This window comes from Stegodyphus dumicola, chromosome 5, assembly GCF_044657685.1.
Source record: "Stegodyphus dumicola isolate Sdum_Otavi_A_Nest chromosome 5, ASM4465768v1".
In the NCBI taxonomy this organism is placed as follows: domain Eukaryota; kingdom Metazoa; phylum Arthropoda; class Arachnida; order Araneae; family Eresidae; genus Stegodyphus; species Stegodyphus dumicola.
The window spans coordinates 179,272,278-179,295,679 of NC_140772.1; the positions used below are offsets into that span (position 1 = coordinate 179,272,278).

The 23,402-nt window shown below is 33.3% G+C and overlaps 1 protein-coding gene across 6 annotated transcripts in view; it reads left to right on the forward strand.

The window, feature by feature from the left end:
* Nucleotides 1-23,402, forward strand: part of LOC118200679 (dopamine receptor 2-like) — a 507,186-nt gene that overhangs the window by 290,769 nt on the left and 193,015 nt on the right. For 2 of the 6 annotated variants that reach the window (XM_085817433.1, XM_035372646.2), the window contains exon 2: nt 6,190-6,355. The exons of 2 other annotated variants lie outside the window; for them this stretch is intronic. The gene's annotated coding sequence lies outside the window, so the exon portion shown is untranslated. Of the gene's footprint in view, nt 1-6,189; nt 6,356-13,261; nt 13,617-23,402 lie in introns of all 6 variants that reach the window. 2 more of the 6 variants (XM_035372640.2, XM_035372659.2) reach the window with 2 other exon arrangements.

Here is a 23,402-nt window from a genome sequence, read left to right on the forward strand (position 1 = left end):
ATGTTAACATGAATTTTAAAAACAGTCCTAACTTCCTTCTAATTCACTTAACATATATTAGCTGATTAAGATGTTAAGCAAATCAAAAGCATACTTGTTAACTCTAACAAATGCTTTGGAGATTGAACCTCTGGCAGAGTGACTGTAAGAACAACCTCTAGTTTGTTTGAAAATAGTAGTAATTAACTACTATCTAAGGTCGCATGTGGCTGTTTGAGGTTAGCAAGTTTTGATTTTCTTCAGTGAACGTTAAGAACCAATTATATGAATATTTGTTTTAAATATATTTATATGTTTAATTCTACATAAATGTCTGAATATGAAGGTCTGTTCTACATTTGCTAGCTATCCATGCTTTGTCGATTCTTTCCCCTGTACTGTTTAAATGGTAAGTTTTATGTAAAAATATACCGACAATTAGTTGCATATCTGGTTAAATATGAATGAGTTTCTGCAATTCTTTGTCCTATCTAAGAGTTAAAGATTTCTAAATTCTTGTATTTGGGGAATATGTTTTGACTAATTGCAAATATGTTTAATTTATAAGCAAGAATCTCTACTGAAAATGCATGCTGGAAAGTCCATTGCATATTAATTCTACTTCCCAAAATAAACAATGTATTTTCAGTGCAATTCATTTGGAAAAAAATAATTAAGCTTAGAAATTTTAAATGGATTTTTAAGGGACCTTATTTTAAAAGATAATATCTTACTTAATTGTTTAACGGTATAATATCTATTGCTAAAGTAACTATTTATATTTTGTTGAACATTTAAGTATTTGAATAGTCCGGGGAAGTATTTTTACTGAATATCAATAACTATTTAAAAGGAATAACCTAATTATCATCTTCATATTAAATATAAATTGGATTGGATTTTTTCAAAGCAATTTTTTCAGGCTTAAGTATAATAAAGACTTTTTAGCAAAAATATGAGAATTCCATCAAGAAATTTAATGACTTACATGACATTTATGTTTTAAGCATACATCTTCACATTATTTTACAATTTAATTTTTGTGTCATAATTATATTTAGGAATACGTTACCCTACTAACTATATGTGAATTTTAGTTATCTAAACATTTGCTTAAATATTATTTTAGAAATAAATTTTGACGATGTAAGCTATTTTAAAACCTACATGTTTGATTCCTCTCTACTGGACATAATTCCAGTATCTATAATTTGTAACTGCTAAGATTTCTTCAAAATAACGATGCAAGAAATATAGGGTAGGCCTAACTACAGCCTTCTACTCATTTTCGTGCAGCCCGCGTCATTAGTCGTATTTCTTAAAATTGTTTAATTTTTTTTCTGACTTTAGGTGCCTTTTTAAATAAATTAAATATGCATTTATATTAAATTTTGATTTTATCAACTAATGAGTTATGATAAATTTTCCAGTTTCCGTAGAGCTTAGGTTATTCTTCATTCACAAATATACTGTCTAAATTGTATGAAGTTTAAAATTAATGATTATTTTGATCATTGAATGATTGTGAGACACTTTTGTATTCCATTCATTTCAGTTTATATATGTAAGTACAAGACAGGGTATATATGTGTGCAAATAGTTTGATATAAACACGCCCAATGCGTACTGTTGAAAAATTGTTTGAAACTGATATTTTATACGAAATGGAAAGAAGTAAACTTCCTTATATTAAATTTTTGAAACATAATGATGTTATAGTGGCTAAATTGGCTTGGAAATAACCAGAAGTTTCATCCTGTCTACAGAGAACGAAATTCTAAATTTGTTTTATGAATCGATTTGTGTACGTGTATACATAGGTGTATATCGATTTGCGTTATTTGTGTACTGGTACTAGTATGTGTTACTTTTATACCGCTGTCTTCTGCATTAAGCCTACTATATTCGAAATGATTATGGAGAACGAACTGTGAAATTTTCTTTATAGAGTGATAACTCTGTTGTGGTATATTGAGAAACTTAAAACTTTGGTCGAATAAATATGGGGTACAGTATTTTAAAATTATTTTGCTATATATTGCCATATAATATATACATGTTTATAGTGACAAAAGAACCCTTTCCCGATATGCTTAAAATATGCATGATATTAAATGCATAGGTAGGAGGGAAATTCTCATGTCAGGGCGATGAAAAACATTTTTAATTTTACTTTATAATATCATAATAAGGGCAAGATGTAGATGCTTTTCACAATTCAAAAATCAAATTAAGATTTTACTTAATATCAGATACTGTATTAACTTTTATATTTTGTACACTATTTTCATTTTGTTTGTACCTAAACTCTTTCTCCTTCTTATATCATCAACAACTAACCACATACCACCATTATACTACGTGAATAAAATCTCTAACATTTATATTGAACTTACGCCAGACATGTAATAGTAAGCAATGTGCATAAAATATCATTTCAGATATTCATCTACCATTGGAGATAGCTGCCATTTACTCTCACTGTATTAATGATATATGTATCCAATGTACAATGCCACCAATGTACCACCAATATACCTATATGTGCCACCAATGTACCACCAATGTACCTATACCACCAATGTACCTGTGTATGAAACTTTTTATTAATTGTATACTGAAGCATATATATGCACACGCCCTTGTCTGGCTACGTCAATACCTCATATTCTCCATTAATATATTCCCGATGCAGCCCTTTCAGGAAGTCGCCAGGGTTGTGTTGTTCTAAATAGGTGCGGGTACCGGACGACAACTGATTTGTCATATTAAGCCGTCCGGGTGTCCGGGCCCTGCATTCACCTGTCACCTGTATTAATGATAAAAAAGAAGATTTAATCTTTCCGACAGGTAAATAGTAAAAATAATAATACATGCAGTGAATTATTGATTAACTGGGTTGCGGGTTAACAGAGTCTTAAATGAAAAGGTTAAACTTGTTTATCAGGAAACGATGGTAAAACTACTATAACAAACCTTCAGGAAAAAGCAAAATTTCTCCTGGAAATACATACAAAGAGAGAAGAAAATGTGTGAGGTAACTACAGTGACAGTCTATGAAGTCACCATGTTTAGAACTGTTTTTATCCACAGCAGTATATAACTTAATTTTATATAATCTAGAATATGCAGACATTGTTAAGCCACCCATTAAAAGAGAATTGCCAAATCATTGAATTGTAATGCCTCTGTTTCCCATTCACGCCTATCGAAATACGAGAACATTAAAAACGAAACAATTGTCTTTGCGTTTTCAGTGTATTCGTCTTGTTTTGAATGCCGATTTAATTTTCGTAATCAGATTTATTTTAATTAAACTGTTTAAAATGCGCGCATATTTTTAATGATATTTTTCTATTAAATTTTGTGTGAGTAGTTCCTCTTTTTTGTTGTGACTAATCTCGGTTCTTTGACATGAGAACAAGTCCACGAAATTTGTCGTTGCAAGGAGACAAGATTGCTTATGTTAAGACACAATAATAGACACAATAATAGTGCTCATGTTGTTCGCTAGAGCCTTGGGCACCATACAGGTGACAGTACGCCTTTGCTCAGTTCCACCCCCAGTTTTGAAAGAAAGCACCCTGGGGGGTACGGGTTTGACCCCTCTCCTCCCACCACCAACCTTTCGAGAGGATTTTGTGCTCCCCGCATATTTTGAGTACCTTCGTGCCGCACAGACAGTATATATTTACAACATCCATGCCTTCTCTGGGATTCAAAATCGGGTCCTTCGGTACTCTATTCAGAGTCGCTAACCAATATTCCGGTTGGGTGGTCTTCCTTGTGTTTGTTTTAATCAATAGCTGTCAGACAGAGTGATTTACCTGGATTAATGGAGAGTCTACTGTGTATGTATATACACTAAGTTTCTTTTCTTTTTGTCGTATGTTACTAAAAATGAGTTTGTGAGCAAAAGATAATAATGAATTTTCAATCAAATTTGCCTCTGAAAAATTTAGGTAAATCAGATGCAATTATTATCATATACGTTAATTCTTTAATTCCACGCCGTCAGTTGTATTAGTCCTTTAAATATTTGAATGCCTTCATATTTCTTTATAAAGGGAATCTCACTATTTTTATGGCAGTCATATGTAACTAATAATATTTTGCTAGGTAAAAGTCATTTTTTACTTTAATACACTAACCAAAACAGAACAGATCAAAATATTTTCTTGGACATTTTATTTTACCGAGTTTACTTCACAGAATGCGGATTAAAAGTAACAAAATTTAAAAATGCAGCCTCTGAACGTAAAACAATCGATCCTTTTGTTTTAGGTAGCAATGAAATATATTTTCTGTGTTTCAAGTCCTATAACCTGCGTAAAATTACATTCCAAACGTTTTAACTTTCTTTTTACTCTATAACCCATTCTCTTCAAATTTTAAAATGAGACTGCTAACGATAACGAATCAAAACTTTCATTTAAAAATCTGTCATTCCTGGTCAACCGACAGAATTTGATAAACTAAGTTAGAAATTTGAAAAGGCCCTCACTTGGGCCAGAAGTTTTCAGTTCATCCCATGAAATAAAACAGAAATTTTGCAATGATCAGTATGATTACTAAGCAAGATTATGAAAGAAGCATTTAATACTAAATAAAAACATAATTTATGCCACATTTTGAAAATCTCGCTGAGAAGTACGGTGTTAACAATTTAAAGAAATTCCTTTAGTATTTGACTGTCATTTAGACCAAGGTTTCGTAAACTTCTTTCAGTCGTGACCGTTTTTTATCACTAAGAGTTTTTCGCGACACCCAAGACACAGTAAATAATAATGGTAATTATAAAATTATTATATAAATATCAAAACTGCTAAAATTTTTGGCGACCCCGTGCTGCAGGTCCCGTGACCCCCTTGGGAGTCGCAACCCACAGTTTAAGAAACCCTGACTTAGACCAACAACTAAACGAAAAAAATGGAAACGTGTAAAACGTACATGACGAAAATTCATTGGCGATTACTTGCCTGAATTAAGTTAGAATATCAGTGTTTCGGAAAAGGATTCGATAGTTTTGTTTCGTAAAAATAATTCAGGAATTTCTTAAGGTAAGTTATTAGGTAAAGATAATTTACTAAATCACTCAACTGCTAGGATGAAGTAGTTTTTAAAATAATTTAATTAATAACAAAATAATGCCTGTAAATGTCAACAAACATTTGGCTGAGGAATTACCTATAGCTTATCGATCAATTTGGCGATAACAAGTTGTTAGGAACATAAATTTCGTTCGACAGAAAGCAAATTTAGCGACCAAATTTTTACGGAAACTGAATGCCCTTCATCCAGTGCCTGCTGCAGATATATATTCACTATTTTTAGGTCTAATTATTTATAAAAATATTCTTTCAGCTCTGGATTCGCTACGTTAATGTTATTTTTGCGCTTTTGATAGTATTCAAGAAGATTTTGTGTTGTAAATTGAACTGATTCAGCCATCTAGTTCACTTTTGAAATTCAATCTGACAATATCCTTCCTTTCCTTGATAGTCTAATAATATGAAATGAATTGGATTTCAACACCACTGTTTCAGTAAACGTGTTTCTGTTTCTTTGCCACCCTTTGCTGAATCTTGTTACCCTGCTAAGTAAAAAACGTCTTCATTTTACTCTTATTGTATGCGCTTTCAAAGATCATTCTTCAAAATCTTTGTTTTCTAATGAACTCAGTTCAAATCATTTGTCATTAGCTAAGGATTTCTTTCATGGTCACTGATAAAACTGTTAAGTATTTTTACTTTGCTATGAAAAAAGTCATTCCGCAGTTGGAATTAACAATAATTTCCTTGTCGGCATTCCATTTCATCACTGTATCCATTACAAAATTGCACAAATTCTTCAAGCTTAACTTTCAGGTCATTTGTTCACCTATCAATAAAATCCATGATTCGATTAATAAGGATTCCATCTCTGACTTTAATTCTTGGGAACTTGGTGTGATTTAAGGTATATCGGCGAAACTTAAAAAGCGTTAATGTTTAGGTGAAGGAACACAAATCTCATGTTCGAAGAATCAGAAATAAACAAATCTTTCATAGCTAATCTTAGTTGGAAACCTAATTTGAAAGTTAAAAATGAGTTGACATTCAGTATGCCAGTTTAATAAGACGCCAAAATTGTAATTAAAATAATACGCCGAATAAAGATTATTGGAGTAGTAAAACAACAATAATCATTCTAATATTTATAAATTTGCAGGATTAATTTCGAAGGTTAAAATATAGAACCTTCTTCAACTGCAGAAGTACATATGACAAAAGAGAAGCCTGTCCTCAGCTAATAAGAATGAGAAGAAGGAAGTCGAAGTACTGGTACCGTCTGTTGATGAGAAATGATTATGAAATAAATTTCTGAAAAGCTGAAGGTAAGTTTTTAAGAATTTTTACAGTTGTTTCCCTTTTTTATCAATAGGTGGCGTCAGTAGCTCGAATTCCTCCTTCTCATTCTTATCGAAAGAGAGCATGGGCTTCTCTTTCGTCATTTACACTTTTGCAACTGAAGAAGCACGTTGTATATTCGAAACTCGTCATGCAAATTTAGGAACATTACTCTGGTTTTGTTGCTTCAACTCCTGTAACAAGATGCCGAAATTTCAAATGACTGTGTCATGTCATGCATTTTACAAGTTTTCTTATATTTCAGTTCTTTTAAAGTATTGTTTTTTGTTCACATTACATTTACATTTCAGTTCTTTTAAAGTATTATTTTTGTGTATTTCCGTTTGTTTCTACAACCTCTAAAATGCCTTAATCTGAAGAATCTACAAAAATTATCTGAGAGACCATTAATGCTAATAATGGAGAAATCTTTTAGAATTTATTATTTTAAAGCATTTTTGGAGAATACTTTATTCATTGCTCATGTACTAAAATAACGTATTTAGTCGCATATTTCTCTCCATCGCGTGATTCCTCCTCCCGTAGCGTTTTCGACGCATTTAGAACTTCTCTTTTATGAAGCAAAATACAAATGTATGCATGAATAGAAAAGCATGATGTGTAAGTGAAATGAGCAGTTTTTAAAGTGTTTACTATAACTGATTTTTTTTAACTATCAAATTATCTATGATCATTATGTGTTGCTAGGTTTTCGACTTTACTCCTTCTTTCAGGAATGACACACGCCGCATAATTTTTGTGTCTCGATTTCTAACAAGTAAAACACAAAGAGAAAAAACGCGCAAGTAAATGTGCTAGATTAAATTTCCTCGAAAGCAGACGGAACTAGCAGTAGTTAAAAACTTTAAATGAATTTGTCCTCTAAACATTGTTTTCTGAGCAAGTTCATTTCGAAGTGGTTAAAGTATAATTATTCTCAATTTTTTCTAAAATGCTTAAATGTTTGTGATTCATTTTACTTCTTTATATTTCGCAATTCCACGTTCTTGGAATAACTCTATGTTACTAACTGGGAATGTTTAGATGTGAAAAAGGGGGAATAAGGACGTGACGCAAAGGATGGTGTCATTAAATGAGTTTCTTAAGTTTCTTTGTGAGAAGTTTTCAATGGAAGATTTACAGCAGCTAACTAGACGTCTTTCCAAAGAAGACGCTGAAGAAAGTGAAGCTGATTCTGCAGTTCCGGTTGTGATTCTTACTGCGAAATCAATACAAAACGCTATTACTCTTGAGGTAGGAGGTCTATTGTAGCAAAGCAGAAGCGGTCGTCATATGATAATACATGCAGTTGAAAAGATTTTATGCATCAATCCAAAAATTTGTAATAAAAAAAAGTATATATATGTTTTGAGATATGTAATTATTTCTTTTTTTTTTGTTTAAATATTTGTTATTTTAAATTTGCCAACGAAGAAATTTTATGAAATAATGAGCTTTTATCTACAGTATTAAACAACAGTCATGCTCAAGTTTTATTAAATAAAACAATTTTATAATATTTCATGATGATGAATGAAAATCTTTGAAGTGAAATTAAAGCAATTTATTATACTTTCATCATAACTGTTATTTGTTGCCTTTTACTGTACTTCTGATTTCATTACGTGTTTTCCTTAATGCAGTCAATAACACTATAATTTTCTTAGGTAGCAGAAAAGTGATGCCTTAATCGTTAAAGTAATTAATTAGGATGAAAACATTTTTGGTAACGCACTAACCGCTCATAATCCTGCATTTTAAAACAAACTATGCTTAATATGAACTTCAAAGTCATTCATAATCAAAAGCCCCTAAATACTCAAATAGTCAAATATCATTTGCAATTAAAAGTTTCAAAAATATTAAAACGGAATTCAGATTTTAAATTACATCAAAAGGGGCTTTTTTAACATTTTGTGTGTTAGCTTTATTTATAAAATATCATGTTTTTCGTAGTTAAACCATAAAATTCAGTTTAAGAGCAGTATCGCCAAACAATTTTGTAGAGAATTTGTTTATTTTTGGAAGCAGGCAAGATAAAAAATAAAAATTTCCTTACCGGGAATCGAACCACGAACCTCTGGAATACGCGCCCAGCGTGCAGACCACCATACCATGAAGGCATGCTAAGAAGGCGGGAGAAATACCTTATATACTCCCCCTTGTAAAGGGCGTCAGGGGTTTTTAGGGGACCCAGTCGCCAAATCCTGGGTGTGGAGAATCATCCTCCTCCAACCCTTTTAGTTCGGGCGCCACTGTAGAGACATTAGGTATTATTAAGTGAAGGAAATGACAGAATGAAAAATGACAAACGCCCTCGCCTGTAATCGAACCACGGACCTCTGGAGCTCAAGGCTCTTTCCGCGCCCAGCGTGCAGACCACCACACCACGAAGACATGCTAAGAAGCCGGAAGAAATACCTTATAATTTTAAAATGAACATATCTTTAGAATTTCAGGTACACAGTCTCGCGCGCTGGACAAAAAAATGTTTTTTCTGTACAACCTTGCCATTGCTCGCTTGGAAATCCTGGTGTTTGTTAATCAAAAGTGCGTTACAGGTTAACAAAATATGAAATCCATAATAAAACAAATTCCGAATTTCAAATTTGGCCTTTTAGATGCCCATATTTGCAGGAAGATTACGTCATTCAAAATTTGTTTGCTCTAGGTACATTGCTTTATCACAATGCGAAAAACCTGCATACATTTATGCAGATTCTTCATTTTTAAATTTCTTTAAACATAATACAGGACTATAGTATTTGGTGGCAACAATTTGAAAACTGAAACAACGCTTGTAGCGAATCAACGCAAAATGCCAAAGCGAAATTAATAGATCTCCTGGTTAAATAGCTCCTTCTGGTCCAAAGTAATAGAGTATGGACAACGGTATGTGGCTAAAACTAAATTCGTGCGGCTGCTAAGAAATACAAAATTAATTTCAAAAGTGTAAAAGCAAGTTTAAATGAACCGAAATTCTTTTAGATTGCCATTTCTATGCTATCATGACTTTTGTTCCTTCAAATCGAGAAATTCTTTTAAAGCACTAATACAATTCTCTTACTTGCACTCTCTTATTTTATCTGTAATAACTTTTCATTAAAATTACTATGATGATTACTATTATTATTTTAAAATTTTAATTAAAACGGTTTAACGTAACCTTTTATCTATGTGAAAGTGCCTATCAGACGGTATACTGGTTAGGGAAGCTTGCTGAAGTTCCGAAGACACTGGGTTCTAATCCCGGAGTAGGTATGGATGTTTGTAAGTATGCATGTCTTTGCAGCATGGGGGGCACTCTAAATAAATGGCGAGCCGAACGTCCTCTTGAGAGGTTGGTGGTAGGGAAAGAAGGGTGAGAGACCCTTTCATACCCCGGGTGTTCTTCATCATAATTGGAAACGGAACTGGGCGAAGTTGTACTGCCACCTATATGGTGCTCAAGGCTCTTTCCGATTACAGGCGCAAACTTGCTCTCCTTGCCACGATGGATTTCATGGACTAGTTCTGATGTTACTTTCAAACAAGTGAAATATTTAAAACACATACGAGGAGTACACACATATGTATATATTTAAGGTCCTTAACCCGAAAATTTGGGAAAAAAAAAAGACAATAATTTCCTCTAGGTAAAGAAGTTATTCCTTTGAACCAGTATAGTACAGATGAAGCAAAAATCATATTTCTTTCAGATCTTTCCGATTTATTTATTGGACTAACGTTATATTCAACTCATTCAGATTTAAGTTTAGTTTACAAATCTGATCTCATCGTCATCAAAAATCATGAGATTGCTTGTTAGAGATTGATGAACGAATAATTGTTTGATTAAAAAGTCCTTGATTTTTAACAGCTGCACAATTAATAAAAATGTTAAACACTATTTGAAAAAAAATGGGAAAATCTCGAGATTTCGGTTAATTACGTTACAGAACTTTAAAAAATCTTCATCTAGTATGCTTTCTGTCTATCTGATGAAAGACAGTTCGAAATTCTGCAATTATGAGTTTGATCATCAAAAGGAAGAAAATGTGACAAAAATTCACACTAATTTGGAAAATGATGAGCATTGATATATATTATGATTTATGAGTCCTCAGGAAATTAAGAAGTAAGGACATTAATAAGCTAAAGGACTTTAGGAGGAATTCAAATGGGATGAAATGAATTATTATTGTAAAGGTATGTATTTTGACCTTAATGTAAAACAGTGACCTTAATGTAAATAAAAATGTATGGATGAATAGACAAGCGGCGTGGACAACTAGAAAAAATAAACACATTTGGTTTACTTTAAAAGATAAAATTAATAAAATAGTAAGTATTTTTATATGCCACTTTGGTTGGTATAGTGCTTGTGGGTATGGTACTATAGTAGGTGGTTATTGAGCATCGGGTTGCAATCATGGAGAAGGCTTGGATGTCAATACAGCTGTTTGCCGCACAGAGGCCTCTACATACCTGCTAAGCCGAAAATCTTTTCGGGTGGCTTGAGAGTACAGAAAGATGGATAAAGGATCCTTGCATGCATCCACCAGGGTTTTTCCGTGAAAACTATATCAGGTCTGTAATAATAAACTGGATCGTTATTATCACCTGCGAAATCTCATTCTCATCTATAATATACAATCATCATATTCCAGATGCTAAGTATTGAGAATTTTAAATTAGACCCGGGAACAATAATTTCAGTTTTCGAGTATGCTAGTTTCCAACAGGAAATATTGCATTAAATCGGCTATAATTTGAAATTCTTGAAATCTGCACACGTTACAAATAAAAGCAAGCTACACTGAGTATGCAAAAGAGGGCGCCGTCGTCGTCTTATGTAAATGCGATGTAGCTTAAAACCAGCTGCGAAGGAGCGAACAGCTATTCAATAAGTGGCGGTGTATTAAATAATTTCGGGAAAGCTTTAATACCATTAAGCGCCTCTTGGATTCTCTCCGGGGGTGTGGTAATTGGTGATTCTTTCATTTTGGAAACAGCAAATGGCTGCTCTCACACAGCTCGCCTAGTGCACTAGTTTCTTGAATCTATTTCTCAACTGTGAAGCTTCTTGAAGCTGTGAAGAATCAAATTCTTTGTTGAGTTCTTTCGTGAAAAATCAAATTTGTATTATAGTCTGTGTCATATAACGATATTGAATTGCTCTGCTTGTATGTGTTTTATATGCCCGTATGTAACTTATGTGCCTTATGTAGTACGTTATATAAAGACTTCAATAACTGCATTGCTTAATTAGCGTTTTCTGCACCTATATGTTATTTATGCGTTTATATGTAGCTTGTATATTCAAACGTATTGGTGCATGCATTATTTTTTTCAAATTTTACGATAGTATGAATAAATTGTTCTATGAAACGCCAAATGGAATTGAATCATCCTCTGTTTGGTAACTCCTTATGAGGCGTCTCGTGGCCCCAAGAGAGGTGTCAGCTTTACAGATAGTGGCGGGCTCGGGACAAAAAAGTATCTCTGTTCTCTGCCACTTGTTCCTCTGGATATCACTAAATGTAAATATTTTGTGTAACATTTTCTTGTGCTTTAAGTTACAAATGATGTAATAAATATTATAACCAAATTTCGCGCAATTTGCTTATAGTATACGTTTCCAGTTAACATCAGTTTTCCGTTTGTCGCTTAACTTTTGGAAACCAGTGTAAATGAAATCATTATATCAAAATTTTCTACACACTATTTTGATACCGTCTCATCGACTACAGTAATTGAAAACTGTATACTTAAATATTATTCCTGTGAACGAAATTCATATGGGCACTGTTTTTTTTTTTTTTTTTTTTTTTCCTCTTTTTGGAGGTAGAACTCTTTTGAAAATGCCTTGATATCTGATACAATTATTATTTTATTTAAAACATATTTTTGTATGTTAATTGCATTTTAACGACTTTTAAAGATAAAATTGTTTAATATGTTAAAATAAATAATAAAGTTGTGTATGATTTAAGTACTTTAAAAATTTTTAATTTCCGATTAGTTGAAAGTCTAATGTTTAATTCATTATGTCCAAATTTCTTACGCAACAGAAACAGGATGTAAATCATAGACAACAAATTTAAATGTGGCTTTATTTGTAATCTCCAGAATTGTATTATAAGCCGTATCTGGAGCAAGAATTTTGACGATGTACCAGACTGCCTTCAAGGTATAGTAGCTGCATTCTTAATACCAGTTAAATATGACTACTTGGATGCCCATTTGAATAAGACTAGAATTTTCAATAGAATATGTATCCTTTCTGCAATTTCGGCTTAATGGATTGTGATCATCTTTTTTTTTCCGCTTTTACAGAGTATTTTGTATTCAAATATTATTTGGAAATCCGAGACCATATGAGATTTTTTTTCATAGTAGTTTATGATTTGGTGTGTAAATTCTGAGTTTGGTATTGAATTCTGTCTGTATTTTTATATTCTGTATTTTATTTGTGTCTTATCGCCTAAAGGAAAATTTCCCAAGACACTGGAAAAAAAATTCAAAGAAAAAATTTCATAAAGTTTGAGGCTTTTCATAAATGATCACGAATGCAATACGACTAGTCTTGAGCTGGATGTTACTTTAACTCTTAATAAACACTGTTTCAGTTTTAAAATTAAACTACATTATTTACATCGCATTTTAAAATTATTATCTAACTTTAATAAAAGGATTTAAAGATACATATTAAATTTGTAACCATTTCTTTAAATGAATAAGTTTAGTGTGAGAGTGGGAGAGAGTTTCGGTTACACATTTGGAAAATATGTATATTTTGTTCAAGAGACATTTGGAAACACCAAAATTTTTATACCATTATTTTCATTACACTTCTGTTACATATATGCCTCGTAGACTTTACAACTACTCTTTGTGTGCATTTGTTACAGATGCCTGTGAAATATTATAACTACCTTATGAATAAAGATCCGGAATTTTTCGATATGGAGAGTTAGCTCCACTGCATGGACGGAGGACAACGGAATGATTCTGCAAACAGACTTCTTCCTTTTGGTTGCATCCGATGCCCCACTATGTTTCCCGACCTACGTGCTTCACACATCTCCCATTGGGGCACTTTTGAAAGCTAAGGTGTATGTAAGAAAAGTGAGAAATGCAGAGAAACTTTAGGAACGAGACCCAGGGAGGAAGCTGAACGCATCCGGCGGGATTTCCTTCACCTTGTCAGGCAAAGTGTCCACAATCGTTGTTCAGTGAATTTCTAAACGAAGTGGTCATAGGCAGGTATAATATTTTACAATTAACTGCAGCAAACGCGCATAAAACGCAGTAATAATTCTATGTAATATGTATGTAAATGGACAAATGTATTGAAAAAATTATATAAATATTTGATTTTTTCTCGACTTTGATTGACTCAACTTGTGACTCTAGACTTTGGTTGTCTCTCGGCACCAAGTACATTATTTTAAAAACGGGTAGCCTGATGCTGAGCGAGAGTTAAAATCTCTGTAGTAAATCAATGGTAAATATTTCTCAAATAATATGAATAATTCATTACAGCTCCTATGACGAGGAATCAGCAACAAATGAGTCTGGAACTAATTTGCTCACTTATTGTTTTAAAATTCAATAGAAATAATTGGAAGCGGATGGAGAATTGTAAAGAAGGAATTCATTAGACAATTGTAAAGAGTAAATTGTTAAACATAGTTATGAAGTATCGGATAATGATGTCAATGTGATGTAATGGTAAATGCAAAATATTAAGACGAAAACTAGATAAGAGAATTGATGATGATACGTTTGAATTAGAATGAATGACCCCCGAAAGATACCAGAAGAGTTATTGATCAGTTACGATTGCATCTCATGTGGGAAGACAGTGCTTTGTCTAGATGAGACATCTTTGTTGATTTGGTCCCCTCAATCAATCACAGATGAATAATAGACTTTCTCCCAACAGTAACTTTAGTGAAAATTTTGACAAACAAATGTGCAGATTTATCGCCCAAATCACCTTAGTTGTCCAAACGTTAGAGAAACCTGAATTTTTAAAGACTTTTTTAATAAGGTAATAAAATGTACTTGCGTATACGATATCCTCAGAAACATGAAATTATGTTGTCGTTGGTATTATATGAAAACGTTTGTGAAATGATCTAAATATTTTATTTTGAAATAAAATTGTGTAATGTAGGTAAATGAATAATTATCTCAGTGTGTTCTGTAAACAACCTTATTATGTAATACAAGTAAAGTTTCAAAAGTGAAATTAAAAAAATAATCGTCATATGCTCGGAACTGTATAGTATATCAGAAGATTTATTATTTATGATGTGTGTCAATGGTGTGTCACAATTGGTTTAAAGGTCTACGTATAAAAATTTTTTTTAATGTCAAATCTAGCCTAGCCTTCTAGATGAAGACTATGCCTACTCTTCATTTAGAGTTTGCGCAAATAAAACTGGTTCAACTCGCGTGGTAAGCTTAATGCAGTCGAATGGTACGTTCTTAGGTAAAAATGACGTTCCTTTTAATACTGAGTTAAGTGCTGCCACGAATGTTATGAGAGTTATAGAAGTGGGCTCCTTGAGCTTCATTGTACTCGGGCTCGAATTTCTGTGAAGTAATGATTTTTGACTGTTTTTTTGTCATGGAGGCATTTCAGGGATATGAAATCAGTGAATTCCTTATGACAGTTCTTTCCATGGAAGATGGAAAAGAACTGACAGACTCATTCTGTGCTTTGGCTATACACACAGGAGTGAGAATAAGTAAAAACAGCAATAAATATTAACTAAAAAAATGAACTAAAACATATAGTATAAGGAAACGTATAAGGAAACATAGTATAAGGAAACATAAGGAAACGTATCTAAATATGCTTCGGTATAGTTTTTGCTCCACTAGTCAGCTAATAATATACCATTGACAGAACAATTGTATAAATAGTTACTCGGAACGATATTTTCATATGTTAGTACAAAGAGGAAGAAAGGTTAAAAAATATTGATATGAAAAAATATCATTTACCTGTAAACGTTCATTCCTTTTTTTGCGAATTTATTTTAGCAAATATATTCCATCTTTCTTTGGCATTAAATTAAAGATCTACTCTACGTTTAGCTATAAAAACCAATTTCAGGTATCTGAAAGAACTTGTTTTTTGAATCCATATTATTTTTTAATAAAAATTTAGCGCAACCTTCGGCAAAAAAGAAGAAAACAGCATTAATTCTTTTCTGTTATAATTATGGTTTTAAAACAGAAATTGCGAATAAGCTACTTTGAAAAAGAAATCTGCTGACTTAAATAATTATATTAATAATTATTTTTTTCAATCACTTGTTTCATAATATTCAGCGTAATAATTTTCATTGAATGAAAACTTTTTTGAGCTAAAACATCTTATTTCTATAAATGACTTTCTAAATTATTGGGTCGGTGCACATGTCCGTGCCATTGTAAATTGGATTAGCAAGACATCATTGTAAAGAGCCTTCGTTATTCGTTATTCAGTTGTTTCTATGCAACTTGGTGTTGGATTGTTACGAGCAAGAGCTGGTATGTTGTTAACAGTTCGTTTTCGCTATTTTCATGGCTAATCAGTATGGAGTGTCAAAGAGAGAAAAATGAACATTTCCGACAGATTTAACTCTTTGATTTTGATGAAGAAGCCACAAAAAGAATTTATGGTGCGTGCGGGAGTAAAGCACGTGCAGAGAGGACGGCTTTTCTCGTTTGCGAGAAGGAAAATTCAACTTGGGTGATGAAACACTTTCTTTAAGACCTTCTCATTTTCATAGAAACCATCTAAATCAGTTGGTTCATGATAATCCGCGTCAAACAATGCGAACATTGGCAGCAATTGTGGAATTTGATCACACAAACATTGTTCAGCGACAGCAAAACGTAGCGAATACACGCAACCCAATGCCAAAATTAGAGAATCAATGCCAACTCACTGAAGAATGGCACGTGCTTATGCACGACTCAGTATGCATTGATGTTTCTGGAAAGCAAAGCAGACTTCATGTGTCTTATTATATGATAAAAAAAGGAAAACAGAGCAAAAATGTCATATTAATATTCTTAAGAAATTCAACGAATTGAAAAGAACAAAAAATTCTGTGCTAACCACTTTTGATCTAACTGTAATGTTGTGGCGTCATTTATTTAAGCTCCCTTAGAACTTTATTGGGATTGCCTTTTCTAAGCGATCCAAAATTAAAAAAAAATAGTCTGTTTCAATTATCATAGTTTTGTTGATCAGCACTAAAAAGTCAAATAAATTACAACATCAAAGCGAAATTTTTAAATTGAATAACTCCATTTCGTGTGGAGGAAATACAGAGGAAAATGACACTTCTTTTTATATTTTATTCAAATCTATTTTTCTCATATAATCTTTCTTGTATTAGCTGATAAACATGATAAATTAGAAAAAAAAAGATTTTAGTTTCAATTCGTCCTTTTTCAATATTATGTATTATCCAACTGATAAAACTTTCCCATTGTCGCTTTTGAGAAACTTTAATCTCTTCATCTCGCTTTCATTATTTATTACCTTGCGATCATTCTCTGCTATTGTGACTTAAAATATTCTTTGCAAGTTTCCTTCGTTAATTTAAAAATCACAGAATTTGTACTTTCTGACATTTTAAATTAACTTTTTTACGAATCATTATTAAATTACTCTGATTAAACGTCCTAAAGGGCGATAACGCATAAATGAACGTGCTATTTGTAACTGAAATCATTGGTGTAAATGATTCGATTTTAAAACGGAGAAAGGTTTTGAGATTTAATTAAAACATTACATTTTATTATATGACATAAAATGGAATTTGGGATTTCTTAAAACGATACATTCATTCTATGATACGGTTACATACTCTGTTTATCGCAGAATAAAGGTATTTATTTAATCATTCTTTTCCTAAAACTGATGAACAAACATGATAATTTACACTGGACTATTCGAGAAGGTCGTATCAAAAAAGCATTTCATCTGAAATTAAGATGAAAATATATATGTAAAAACTAAAAAATACAGAATATACAAAGTACATTTTAAAGCACATGCCTTTAGTTAAATATACTACGTCCCTTTGGACGTAATATATTTTAAAACCGTTTTATATTACATATTTTCCCCATAAAAAATAATATTGTTTCAATTCTGTTCTAAGTAACTCTTGCACTGCAGTCAAGTTTAGCTGAAATAATTACACTGCTGGCCAATAAAATTGCAACACCAGGAAAGAAAGCAAATCATAAAGATATTTATTGCACGTAATTAGTACGATATGAACACAAACTGATTAAATCTATAAGCCGTTTCGGGATTTACAAGGATACGAAATTAGTAGAAAACAGCTGGCACCCCTGGCAGCTAAAATGACCCTTATTCGATTAGGCATGGAATCAAACTGGGCTTGAATGATAGAAACATGCTGCTTTAAGTCCATGCCAAACTTCATCAGCCATGTTAGTTGGAGAAGGGTGGCGGGACAGTCTCTCAGGAACCCATGAACAGATGTTTTCAATGGGTTACAGATCTGGAGACCGTACAGACCAGGGCAGCAATCGAATACCCTGCATATTGAGGAAGGTCAGAACACGAAGTGCCACGTGTTGTGTTGCATTATCCTATTAGAAGATGGCGTTTGACAGGCCTCGAACGTAGGGCACAATCACTGTACGTAAAATGTCAGAAATATACCGATTTGCGCTCAAATTACTGTCGATAACAACTGAACATGTGCGTGTCGTGTACCCAGTGGCTGCCCAAACCATCACATCAGGCGCATAGCTCCTATGCCTATATGCAAGCAGACGACGTTCTCCTTAGAGCCTCCAGACACTACAGCCATCAGAATACTGCACGCAAAACCGGGATTCGTCTAAAAAGACGACATTGTGCCACTCCTGTATCCAGCTTTGTCGCTCGGCCCAACAGAATCAAAGTTTCCCTCTATGCTGCATTGTCAAGGGAAGCCGAAGCAATGGTCACGGTACTGATAGTCCACATTACTGAAACGTCGACGCACTGTACAAGCGGATACTGGGCGGACTGCAAACATGCCCATTTCCTGACTAATGGTGCGTGATGTGGTTGTATGATTTTGTAGGGCTGACCTCACAATATGTCTGACCTCTCGGGCGTTATTCATGGGAGGGCGTTCAGATTCTTCATGCCGTTCAGTTCTTCATGCCGTCCCTCAGCGACACATTAATTCCATATTCGCAATACAATGGTCGGATGTTGATTAGTGCGATGGGCCGTATCATGGAACAATAATCCACATTCTCAATACGCAACAATCCTGCCTCTTTCGAATTCCAAGACTTGCTGGTAAGCATGTCTTCTTCTTATTCGAGGCATAACACGATATTTAGGGCAAATTCCAACCTTACAAAGCAATTTCGAAAGAGAAATCCACTACACAACTTTTCTTTTATGCAGTTCTTCAGATGTCGTTTCTCCTTTCTGCGTCGTCTAAATGCTCTGAAATACTAATTATTTACTTATCCCAACCTCTTCTTTCCTTCATGTTATTTTTACATTAGTCAAATCATTCCTTCCATTCAATTTTAATGGCCAGTAGTGTATTAAATTTCATTTTTAATTTAATGAACAGAATTACTAAAAATCTAGAATTGGAAAAGCGATTACTTAGTTATTATATTTGTGTCTAATATTAATTTTAAACTTTTAAATTAATTTCACATAAATAAAGTTAGAAATAAGGATGACGGAAAACATTGCAGTATATTGCATGGATATTTCCAACAGAAATGTAGCTTCTAGAATGTATTAAACAAAATCTCATAATACTGCACAAATAAATTTCCGCATTTAGATATGTTCTGGAACATAATTGTTGAGGCATTAGGTTTTTGCTTTTTTCTGGAGAGGGCTGAACACTAGAGACGTGAGAAATATGCAATATCCTCGAGGTGAACCAGTCGCCAAATGGTGAATTATTGTCATCCACCTTTTAGTTCGAACGCGACTTTTAGAGTCATTAGACTATATCGATGCTGGAAAGGGAACTGCAAATTTTTCCCGTTAAAGCATCGATATAACCTAATGACTGTACAAGTGGCGTTCGAACTAAAAGGTGGAGGACAATAATTCGCCGTTTGGCAAATGGGTCACCAACAGGTGAAAAGTGTCTAGTTCCCTTTTCCGGAATTCAGATGCCGGATCTCCTGAATATGCGTCGAGTATGCTTCCAATTACAGCACGACCATATATAGTGAATAGCATCGTTAGTCTACTGACAAAATTCCTCCCAAAAAGCCAAAAACTCATTATTAATACACAATATCCTTTTATAACTTACTAATGCATTTTATTTTTCAGTTAGTGTTATTTTTTCAGTAAATGCTTTTAGAAGGGAGCAGCATTTAAGTGATATATTGCATTATTAAATTTTGAGTTCATGTTTGATAGTCGTGTTTGGGAAATAAATTTGAAAAGTTCACCATTTTTTTTTTTTTTTTTTTTTTTTGTAAAGGATATTAGTTTAGTTTATAAAAATGCGTTAATTATTTGGCTATTCTTTGAAGCATAAAATATGTATTCAATTCTAAATGATGATGAAATGGAAAATAAAGTGGTTAAAAATTGATTGGTTTTAGGAGTCATTGATTTAACGTTATTTCCTTTTCTTTTACAACTTGTCGATAAAGTTGGTTTTCGTAAAGCGGACTTCACTTAAATGAGTTGGGCTGTATAATAGACGTATACGATTTAATAAACATAAATTATTTTTTTTGTTTGTTTCAGGATGGTGAAATATTATATATTCAATCAACAGAACGAGAATGATGCTCTTTTCTAAACCGCGATTCATTAATTAATATTTTAAGAACTGATATTTTATAGATCTGAAACGAAATAAATGTTTTCAATTTTATGACCCAGAAGCTTCTCCTTTAGCCAGAATAGTTTCGATTTAATTTTATTATGAGACTTATTCTAAATAAATAAAATTTCATTATGAGATTTTGTTCTGATTAAATTTTGCAAGTAACTTCGAAAATACACCATAGCGATCGATTCCTTTACGTTTTTAAAAATCACGAGAGAAAGTAAAAGATCGACATAATATTTTCCCAGGTTAAATAACAAATTTCTTGAACAAAACTACAGGTATGGCATATTTAGAATCACCAAAAGAGTTTGTCTTCCCAATTAGTAATGACAATGCGAGGGTTTTGCCTCAAGAAATGCCTTAGGCCTAACAAAATTAATGAATCAAAGATCAGCTTTAGAAATATATCTTATCATCCTAATTAAAACCTTTATTACATTTAATAATCATTAAAAGTTCTAACAAAATACCTTGCTACTGGATTAAAATTTAAAAAATATTAATTAATTTTTTTAGCTAACTTCTTAACCCTGTTTAAATTTTGTATTAAGACTTTTCGGAATTTCCTTTGCTTAAACAGTCTTGTTTTCCTTTCTTTTCATTTTGTATTTTGACCTTTGTTCTATCAAATATAAACCCCCGGAATTTTTCCTGTTCCTTTTTATTAATCCTTATCAGCAAGTAGTCACATAGTGATCGCATTGTTAACCTTTATGACAGAAATTACCTAGAGTTCAAGAAAAAAGGAATAAATAAGAAACGACTTGATCATATCTTGTTTAGAGACTCGCGTTTGTTTTAGCCCCCTGGTAAAAGCCATGAATATAAACCTGAGAGCGACATAAAAATACAGTAGGCACTTTTCGTTACATAGGTAAACACTTTTCTATATAAACTGTAATAAGATGGAGAAAGTTTAAGCATTTGGCTGTGTTGGTGGCATTTGTTACCTTCATTAGTACAGTGAGTCTCAAAAGGTCGTTGCCAAAATTAACATGGTGGTCTGTCATACCATAACAAACCAGATTTAATAGGAAGTGATGTCCGAAAATGCGAACGGCGATCGCTAGAAGGCAATGCTCGCAGGGTTATATGAGAATGGGAAGATTGACCATTTCAGGAAAGGACGCTGCAGGAGAAGGCTGAATCTGTTTGCGAAATCAGTTTTCTATGGACATTTTGTGGAAAGAGTGTTACTGGATCTAATGGTTAACGTTCCAACAGCTATACGTCGAAACATCTTGTATCAGTGCCGCCCAATCGATATATTGGTTAGCGTCGCCGACTGCCTAGCCGAAAGGCCCGGGTTCGAATCCCAGAAAAGGCATGGATGTTTGTAAATGTATAGTGTCCATACGGCTTGGAGCCTAAAGTTCTCTCGAGAGGTTGGTGGTAGGGAAGAGCAGTAGGAGACTCTTGGATCCGTCGTCCAGGGGTGCTCTCCATCAAAATTGGGGGCGAACTGAGCTAAATCGCACTGTCACCTGTATGGTGTTCAAGGCTGTTGCCAACAATAAGCGTAAACTTACCCTCCTTACCACGAGGAATTTAGTGGGCTTGGGCTGGCTATGGGTCTGATAAGTTAGCATTAGCAACAACAACAACAACACATCTGATTTCAGCATGATGGAGCGCCTGCACAATTTAGCAGCACTATGTGAGAATATAACCTTGTGCTTTCTTTTTCTTGAGTTTATTTATGATAGAACGCAGTTCGGTTTGGGAGATGAAGGAAGTAAAATCTTCTTCGAGACGCTTTTCATAAACTTTTCGGAGTTCTTCAGCGATTACGTTGGTTATGTGCTCTTCCGAATGGTGGGTTCTGCCCATATCATATATAGGATGAAGGTGGTTGGACTTGCATGTCTTAATTAATTTAGCGAGTTTCCAAATTGCATTGGGTTGTATGTTTTCTAAGAGGGTATCCCAGCAGTTAGATCTATAATTACTATTTTCATGATTAATTCTTCTCGTTAAATAATTAACGTAGGCTTTATCCCTGGGGTATCTTAAACGCTGCCAAGTTTTTCTGCTTCTGATGCGAAGTTGAATTAAGTCAAGGATATATTTAGGAAGCTCTAAAAGCTCGTCGGTTTAGTGATATAAAATATGCATTTGAATATAGAATTTTGAATTTTAGTGTTCAGTTTATTATCTTCGTTTTTTATATATCCGAAGTGCTGTACGTTAATGCGACAAGGTAGAATTTTCTAGATGTTTTTTAAAAAGGTCCCAATTTACCTTAATGATTTTCTTCTGTAGAGGTGAGTAAAACTCATAAAACTCGAATTTGATAGGGAAGTGGTCGGATGACATCTCTTCTTGTACTTCAAGATACGGCGTGGTAGGAATGTTTTTGAGAATAATTATATCTAGAATATCCCCTGTTCTATCGAAAGAATGCAAGGTTTTATAGACCTCAAGCTGTCTGATGGCTCGGATGAACAACCCGTTTTTGTTGATATCCCACATGAAGTCATATTGTAGACGGCCTCTTGTGGACATGAATAGTAAAATCTATATAATAAATATACTATGCGAGTGTGATTTTTACACACGTTTCAGTCATAGTGTCTTATAATCCCTTTATCCGTAAACTTTGCGCATGAGTGTGATTTTTACACACGTTTCAGTCATAGTGTCTTATAATCTCCTTATCCGTAAACTTTGCGCATGACATTGGATTCTGTCTTTTGCAACCCACTGGCAGTAGCATCGTAGATGACACTGCTGCTGATTGGAGACAGAGCCAGGCAATAAGCCATTTAATTACTCGGCTACTTTAAACCAATGGTTTAAGTTTCTCTGTAATTCGCTTATCTGCTCGTGTTTACAAAACTGTTTTGGATGCAAAGTGAAAGCGTATAGGATCTCATACAACCTTTAGCAGCAATCATACAAATTTCACATTTAGTTTTATCTTGATATACATTATTCACTACACCTTTTCCTTAAAAACACTCTAAAATTTTATATCATCCTTGCATACTTAATCAACTTCATACTTAGTTCTGAACTATCTGCATGCTGAATTTCAATCGGATTCAAAAGGTATCATAGGAAGTGCATATTCCATATTATTATGGAATTATGTATGTGGTTTGTGTGCGTGTGATTTTATGTGTGTGCTGTATAAATATAAAAGTGTGCCTTTCGGATGATGTTAAATTTTAATTCTATT